Below are 9,697 nucleotides of genomic sequence, written 5' to 3'. Positions count from 1 at the left end.
TCGTCAATCAGTCAGGGTTTGCACAACCCTGGCTATGGGTATTTAGCCGCTCAGATTTGTGAAAAAATTAATAACATTCATGATTGAAGGCTTAGATGAAGTCGCAATGGTCAGATGAATAAAAACCGAAAACGGTAACTTGATTAATCAACTGAAGTTAATACAAGAAAAATTCAAGATCAAAGATGAATCTTGAAATCAAAATATGTTTGTAAGTAGTAAACGTGTGTATCTTCTACTAAAAAGTACATAAGGGGTATTTATAGTGCAAGAGAAGACCCTAAAAACAAAGCCTGGACAATATAGGAGAAAACAGGATCGGTAGCCACCTACTCTTTGTACTTGCGGTCTGGCAGGGCATAGGTGGTAATTGCGCTCTGGCACAGGGCCCAAGTGCAGACCGCAGGTTGCAGATGCAATAGATCTTGCAAGTCAGCTCTCGGGATTTTGGCTTTCTGGCACCCGCTTTGTGTACCTGCGGTACGTGGGTCAACTTAGTAGGTGCCGAGAGTTAGTTTTTCAGCTGTTCTTTGATTCTCAAACATAATTTGATCACGATCAAGCCGAAAAATATCTCAAATATCCATAATCGCTCTGAAAGTGGTCAAAAACACTTTTTTCACCAGTTTCACGAATTTATCATCCAAAACTTATCTAAATTCATCACATATATCACTTTTAGGAATCTCATGTGAATTGAAAACTTATCTTTCTTAAAATGTGGAGGTGAAGGACAAACACAAAGAGAAGTTATTGCTTGAATTTAGGGTTTGGTTTTTGCACTTAATGATTTGACTTATTAATTATCGATTTTTACGACATGCTAATTGCTACAAACGAATATTAAGATATCGGTTAATTCAATTTGGCTTAACAAATTATCTTTCAATTATCGATCGATTTATCCGATATAAAAAATGAAATTAAAGGAGTAGCCTTTATGTATTCCATCAAAGACTTCTCGTCCAAACGGCCAAAAACCCCATCTGTCACTACCGACATATAATACGGTTGGTAGCAAGTGGTGATGGTAGTTGAGGGAAGCGGCTAATGGAGACAATGTTTAATTAGAGGCAGAGGATTTAGCGTGAAGTAGTATTATTGATTAGGGGCCACGCGAGTAAAATCAATTATTGATTATCCGAGATAAAAATCTATAATCCATTCCCGAATAAATCACCCGTTGCAAAAAAAAATAAAAATACATAAAGTAGCATACTTAAGTATTAAATTACAAAAAATAACAACACTTTTATCAAATTATATTTTGTAGCATATGTATTTGTATTTTTGTAGCAACAGTTTGCAAAAATACAAAATACATATCGATCATAAGGACAGTAAAAATCATATGCATTTGTATTTTTGTAGCAATAGTTTGCAAAAACAAAAAATACAACTTGCTATATTATGTAATTATGAAACTGTTGCTATGAAACTCATAATTAAGGGGATAAGTATGCTATTTTTGAATTTTTTGCCCTATATAAAATTTAAATCGGTTTTAATATACACTTTTATTCGGGTCCCTTGCATTTTACACCCCAAAGTGTCTTTCTTTCTTTAACTTGCATCCTATCCTATTTATTTTTACAATTTACACCCTAACCTCTTGGGTCCCTTGCATTTTACACCCCAAGGTGTCTGCCTTTTTTTAACTTACATCCAATCCTTTTTTTTTTTTTACAATTTACACCCTAACCTCTTTATTTCCTTACAAAATAGTAAAATTATTTTTAAATTATTTTTTAATGAGGGTAAAATAGGAATAACAATATACTCCCTCCGTTCTATTTTACTCAATCCAATTTGACATTGCACATTGATTAAGAAAAACAATTAATAACATGACTATTTTACCATAGTACATTTATTAAATAATGTTTACATTTTAATTTGGAGATAAAACAATTAATACTAAGGGTAAAAAAGAAAAAAAAAATTCTTGTCTTGATTAATGAAAAATAACAAGTAAAATAAAAAATCGAATTAGGAAATTTGGAATGGAGGAAGTGTTATTTTTTAAAATAAATTTATTTAATTTTTAGTGGAACGAACTTTCAAGATATGTTCTTGCATTCACATTTATCATCTAACTATTGTCATGTGATAAGTATTCTCACTTTAATTTGTAACTGCTAAAATTTCGTAGTGGTGTTGCTTCTGAATGGTAAAAGTACGGTGCTGTGAAATTTCTGGAGCCATATCTATATTAATGCAATCATAATCACCTATAATACCTGTCAGAAAGAAAATAATAACGTAAAGAAAGGACCAATTAGTGAGGGAAAATGAATAGAATAGTACTAGTTAAGGATAAAGCAAAAAATATAACCCATGAATTGATGGAATTTTGTCTTTGACAATGTCTTCCTATATCACTAGTTCTGCAATATCAATCTCCTCTTAACTCAGATTGCATTCGTTTGGAATTTTCTAAAAATTTGAGTTTGCAAATTTTTCATCTAACTTCCTACACTAAAAATTAAATAAATTTATTTTAAAAAACAATACTTCCTCCGTTCCATTTTACTCGTCCCAAATTTCCTAATATGATTTTTGATTTTGCTTGTTATTTTTCATTAATCAAGACAAGACAATTTTTTTTTTCTTTTTTACCCTTAGTATTAATTGTTTTATCTCCAAATTAAAACGTAAACATTATTTAATAAAGGTACTATGGTAAAATAATCATGTTATTAATTGTTTTTCTTAATCAATGTGCAATGTCAAATTGAAACCAGTAAAATGGAACGGAGGGAGTATATTGTTATTCCTATTTTTCCCTAATGAAAAAATCATTAAAACAATAATTTTACTGTTTTGTAAGAAAATACAAAGGTTAGGGTATAAATTGTAAAAAAAAAATAGAATAGAGTGTAAATTAAAAAAAGAAGACACCTTGGGGTATAAAATGCAAGGGACCCAAGCGGTTAGAGTGTAAATTGTAAAAATAAATAGGATAGGGTGCAAGTTAAAAAAAAAAAAAAAAAGACACTTTGGGTGTAAAATACAAGGGAAGAGATACAAGGAAGTTGAAATTGACGAGTCGTTTTTGACTAATCAAATTCATGCCTACCACTAAGCCATACATACAAACTATAAATTCTAATGAATTAAAAAGAATTATTCCAACCCATCCTAAATTCTCCATCAATAAAAACTTTAAGAAGAAAAATGAGGATGATTGTAATTTATATCTTAGCATTTCTTTGTTTACAAGAAGTGGCTATTTTCCAAAATAGCTTTAAAGAAATGGTCACTTTAGGTATAGGAATGTGGCCACTGGCTGTTTCTGCTCTAAGGCAAGATCCTTCGCGGCCTCCACCAGCACCACAGGCCGCGGATAGATCAAACCATAGAGGATCATCTGCACCAACTGAACCATTGTTGGTGTAAGTGATCATATGTTTTCACTACTTCAACTAATCTAGCACTCAAAGAGTGCTAGTAAGTGTAATAGTTGTATTTGTTCAATAATTGGTCATTCCTGCAAACTTTTCCTTTGGAGTATTTGTTGCTCAATTGAACGGTATGTTATCCAGTTGTGTAATTTCCATTATGTAATGAGATGATTGCTTTACTTGTCATGATTATAAAAAATAATTGATAGAAATCACGTGATCAGGAGATCACATCTTCGAGCTATAAAAATAATTTTCTGCAGAAATGTAAGATAAGGTTGCATACAATCAATCCTTGTAATCTACCCTTTACTCGAATCTTGCACGAATTGAGAGTTTAATCCGCCGTAGTGCCCTTTTTCTATGCACTTGTTTGTTGCAACAAATGCTTTGATCATCGTATATAGGCACATGATTGTCCTTTCTCCCTTTTTTATTGTGATAATGAAAAAGAATGATGCAAATTAGAGGTTTGAATTTGAATGACGATTTATTACAAAGTATTTATTTTCTCTCCATTCACAATTACTTTGTAGCTTTAATCATTAAAATCTTACGCATGATTTTAAAATTATTAAAATGTTCACCCAAAGACTTTTGAATATATAACCAAATCATTAAAATATTAACTTAAAAATTTCTCAAAATATAATGAAAACCGCTTAACAAAATTGTGTTTAAAAAATATAAACAAAAAATTAAAGTCTTGAATCGAGAAGCACCTATGGTCTAGTGATAGAATAACATCCTACCATGGTAGAGCCGGAGGGTGAATCCCCCGAAATGGTGAATTTTTAATTGCATAATTTAAAAATGGATCGAACATGCATGCCTTGTATAAATTAATTTGATCAACTAGATATCACACTTTCACAATCCAAAGAACTAAACTAATGGAAGGTCAACCACTATTACCACATATTCGATAACAAAATATGCTAGGATTTTGCTGGCTAGAAAAAAACTATCCATCATATGCCAATATTTATGAACCTTGCTCATCCAGATATTATATCATACCTATCATGAGGGGTAATGGCCAACGCGACACGGTCACTACAAGCCCAAAAGTGGGCGCGACATGACCGTGGTGGTGCTCATTTTGGGTGCTATGGCGGGTCACTACAATATCCAACAGACTTACTATAAGTACCGCACCTCCTCCAAAAACGAATACTATACAACAAACTAAGCAGTATAATTTGTTAAACCTTCTATTCTAATAAATACATCATATACAATGCATAATAGAAAACTCATTCACATCAAAATGATGACATAAAAAATATATAATCTACAATACATCAATAGTCATGGTTTACAAAATACTAAATCATAACAATTAAAAGAAGTTATGCAAGTTGAAGGTAGCATCACATTGTCTCTCAAAATAAGCTTCAATCCCTGCATATACAAGGTAAAAAGTAGAAGTTATGATCATCTTAATTGAAAAATAGAAACAGTATTTTATAGAGAGACCTAATTAAATTTACCGTATGCGCGCTAGCGGATGTAGACCTTAAGGGGACTATTTCCCATGTCCTCTTGTTCTTGTTCAATTTTTCTTGCAGAATCCTTAGTAGGAGTGATGCAATTATATAGCTCGATTGACTCCAAAGTAGCAATTTCCACGAAATCTATTGGAAGTTCCAATGGGGTATAGCAATTTTTCAGAACAAGGCGTTTTAGATTTGGGAAGTTTTCACTATTAGCTTCCCAATGCTCAAGATATAGCACGTTAAACAACAGAAACTTCAAGCTTTCGAACTTGTCTTCATTACTCAATCTCCATACATCACCCATGACTGCTCCATCTTTAAGTTAGAGCTCTTCAAGACTTGGAAACATGGCGAGAGTTGATATGTCTTGCCAAGGAAAAGAAAACGCGCCAGCTAAAGTCAAACTCTTAAGCGATGTTGGGAAAACAAACCTCTTGATGGGACATCAGAGGCCATGCTGCATGACTAACACACTTCAATGCCTCGAGTTTTGTCAAGTTTGACATATCAATGAGGCGATTGACCCTACCCTCTATGCTTGATGAAGTTGTATGATGGACGACTAATCTCTTTAGATTGGGAATGCCGGAAAAGACTTCATTTGCACAACTAGTGGAACAGAGAAGAGAAAGTACCTTTAGATTAGACATTGTTGTCACGTGATGCTTATTTAGAATACTTCTTTCTCTTCTAGGACGGGGTAAATAACTAGGTCCTCCTAAATGTATAAGTCTCAAGTTCTTCATCATCCATATACTCCATGGTAAAGTTATGGTTTGCAAATTCTGAAGATCTGAGATTAAAGAAGGAATATCATCATTAAATCGAATTTCAAGATATCTCAAATGAATTAACTCCGTAATTACAAGTGGAAATGAATGGAGCTTTTCATGGAAGATGGTCAATACCCTAAGAAGGTTGAAACGGGAGAAAACTTCAAAGGTTACATCACGAATGGGAAATATCCCCAGAATGTTGTAACGTGTTACAGAAGGTACCGTTAATAGAGAAAATAAGTAGATAGACCTAGTAACAGAAGGTAATAGCGCGCAACAATTATCAACTGAATGAGAAAATTGGGTTTGAAAACTGAAGCGACAATGGTTTTTATTTGGAACAGTAGGGTGTAGGTTATAAGTTCTCACAGCATGCATAAACTTAGTCATTTCAGCTTCTATCAGACAGAATTCGCGCATTATATCATGCATTCCACATACTTTTATCTCACCATTGAATCTTTTTCTCCAAACCATTATCAAGTTCCTGCTAATAAGATCGTTCAAATAATCTTCCGCCACTTCCTCCATGCTTTTGCCACTTCCAGACGTCCTTATAAAGCCTTCCGCGATCCATAATTGGATCAATCTCCAAACATCAACCTGAAAATCCTCTGGAAAACCTCCCATAGAAAGAAAGCAAGGTTTGAGTTGATTAGGCAAGTGGTGGTAACTCAAACCGAGCACTCCTAAGCATTTATTTGGATGAGTAGCAACGATTTCACTTAAGGTTTGGGCAACATCCTTCCAACTTTCTAATGTCATGGCCGTTTTAGTAAGGTGTCCTGCAATCACTGAAATCGCTAAGGGTAACCCTTGGCATTTTCCGGCTATTCTCTTGCCAATTGTTTCCAACTCAAATGGATGATCATGTTTTGGCCCAAACACCTTATCGCGAAGTAACTTCCAACTGCTTTCTAAATCTAAGAGGTTCATCTAATGAGGGCTAGTAGGATTTGCATACATTGCTACCTCGGTTTCTCTAGTAGTCAATAAGATTCGACTCCTACATTTGCTATCAGGAAATATTCCTTGTATGCTATCCCAAACATCCTTACTCCAAATATCATCAATAACAATAATGTATCTTCGACCCTTTAATCTTTTCTGCACTCGGTCAGCTAACTCATCGACACTTGTCTTATAATAATCTCTTTCGAAGACAATATTTGTTTGCTTTGAAATGCAATGTAAAGCATCTAACAACACATTTCTATGTCGAAATTCCTGAGATATTGTAACCCAAACACGAATGTCAAAATGATACCTGATTGCTAGATGATCATGAGCTTTCCTAGCGAGTGTTGTTTTGCCAATGCCACCCATACCTGATATTGTGACAATGTCTAGATCCGATGGTGGTCCTATCAATCTTTTAACTATTATCTCCAAGTCTTCATCAAGTCCCTGCACGATATCATCTTCCAAATTTTGCAACATAGAATTACTTGTAGATAATTCAAGAATTTGATCAACATCATCAGCATCACGAGTACTACTTGTGCTAAAATCAGAAACAATCTCCATCACTTCTTTCTTTGTTGTTTCGATTTTTACAACAATTGACATCAATTTCCTATGTAAAACTATACGTGCTAGTCCAGATATCCAACTTAAGTCTTTAATTATTCGACAAATCTTCAGTTCAACAAGATCTTCTACATCATTGGCAACAACTCTTATTTTTTCCTCTAAAGATTTGATTTTCTCAGGATCAAACCTTCTGATCTTTCTACCTTGTTCAAGAAAATTTCGAAAATATTCAGCAGTAGCATGAAGAGATTCGAGCGTTACAGCAGTTTGACAATGAATAATCTTTGGATTTCTCTGCTGAAGTTGCTCAAGAGTTTGAAGAAGAGAAATCACAGCAGTATAAGCTGCCATCAAAGTATATTCAACAAGTTCTATTACAAGACTACTTTGGAATAATATTGTAGGATATGTATATATATTGTGTGGTTAATATGGAGAGTAAGGATCAGAGCATATCAAAGCAGAAACTAATAAAAAAAATACACGAAACATTCTAAAAAACAAACAATAGCTACAACAAAATAATGTTATCAAGTAAAAGAGATGGTAGATAATACCAGAAATTTAAGGCCAAGCAACTATAGGAGAAATACTATGACTACTAGTGAGGAAGGATAAGTAAGACAACACTTTATTACCTACGAACCCTCTACCCTAATTCGTGTCATCCACAACCTCCTATCTAATGTCATGTATTCGGTAAGCTACAGTTGTGTCATTTCCTGTCTAATCACAATAATTTCTCAATCTAGAGATTTAAAAGAATCAAAATTTTGCCATCCCTTAGATGGTATATTGTTGAAAGATCATATATTTCTAACACGTACTTGATGTTCTGATTTCAACAATGTCACAATCGATCAAGAAATTATGCAAAGGTAAAGTGAATAATAGATCAATAAATTCATCATACATGTAAACTAAACACTTAATTTTCTTACAACGTGGGTTGAAATTTTCGTGCAACTACGAAAAGGATTGACATTATTATTTATTAAAAGAAAAGTCGAATTATCGATGGACATTCATTGGAAATTAGCTCGTCATATATTTTATATCTTTTTTACTATGTTCCAATGGCAACGTCCTTTGAAAGATGTGTCAAGTCAGTACTGAACAAGTAAAAATAGATGAACTTTAATTGGAAATTAGTTCCGTCAAATACTTTACATCTTTTTTTTCTATGTTCCAATGGCAACTTCTTTTGGAAGGTGTGTCAAGTCAATACTGAACAGGTAAAAATAGACGAAATGAGTGTAGAGAAGCATTTCTTCTAAACAAAATCAGAATTTCTATGAAGGAAAACATTGACGGAGTAATAAGGGAGAAATTAAAGACTAATTCAAGGAGATTGTTGGGTATTAATAGCAAGTCATTTAGGGAATTCATTAGTAATTTTCTTTGATGTTTGTGCTTTCAACATTATTGACTAATCAAAATCCACCTACTCTAAAATCCCAAGACATATACACACTATAAATTCATATGAACGAAATTGGAGTTTACTATAACCAATATATACTCTCAAAATAAGAAACTTGTCCCAAATATAATTTGATGAAATGAAAGTGATTATAATAACATGTATGTTTGCATTACTTTGTTTACAAGAAGTGACCATATTTCAGAATAGCTTTATAGAAAAAGCCACTTTAGGTATTATAGGAGCATGGCCATTGGCAGTTTCAGCAGAGATGATGATACCGGACTCTCCGGCTGCTCCGGCTCTGCCACCTCCACCACCACCGAAGGCCGGGGAAACGTCACACACCTAGCGAACATTTGCTGTGGCGTGTGTGTGCGCGCATGTGACCTTTGTTCAATATTGAAGAAATGAAAGTTCATATAGTTGATCTCAATTTATTTGCGACCAACATGTAGAAATGTATTTAAGTTGTTTCTGAATGGAATAATATTCATGTGTAATTCTCATCATGTGTTTCTTGTTATGTGGTTGTTTCTCTTTCTTTCCTTGCCATTATTTTCTTGGGTATATAGGCCTATTAGCATCATATAAAATAATATACACTATTTCGTATCAAAAATAGTATTAAGTTTTGTATATATCATATAATAATATTTAGTGTCGCGCCCATTTCGAACCGGCCGAAACAGTCCACAATGTATGGTGGTCGTAGCGATGCTTACTGGTTTTTGAAAAAATTATTTACTTAGTTTTCGAGTCGCCATCGAAATTTTAAGGAAAATTTAGAAAAATCATTTGACAATGTGAAAATGTTGCTTTTAGTCTGCGAAAACCAGTGAGATTCTAAGTAAGAGTTTTGGTTACTCGAGGGAAAGGTATTAAGCACCCCTCAGAGCCTATCCGAAGATAATCCTTAAACTTAGTTTTAGAAAAATATTTGAAAATTATTTATTTTATTAGTTGCTAAAATGGTAATTAAAAAAAAAAAAAAGAAACTCAAGGTATATAAAATGTACCACTATAATATACCATGATATATAACGTAATTGTTGTAAAAAA

The 9,697-nt window shown here is 33.3% G+C and overlaps 1 pseudogene; it reads right to left on the bottom strand.

Annotated features, from left to right (window-relative positions):
* Positions 1 to 4,583: 4,583 nt before the first annotated feature.
* LOC107870294 lies at positions 4,584 to 8,932 on the bottom strand (annotated as a pseudogene).
* Between the last annotated feature and the right edge of the window lie 765 nt (positions 8,933 to 9,697).

Source organism: Capsicum annuum, chromosome 5 (assembly GCF_002878395.1).
Source record: "Capsicum annuum cultivar UCD-10X-F1 chromosome 5, UCD10Xv1.1, whole genome shotgun sequence".
Taxonomy (NCBI): domain Eukaryota; kingdom Viridiplantae; phylum Streptophyta; class Magnoliopsida; order Solanales; family Solanaceae; genus Capsicum; species Capsicum annuum.
This window is presented reverse-complemented; position numbering and strand designations above follow the sequence as displayed.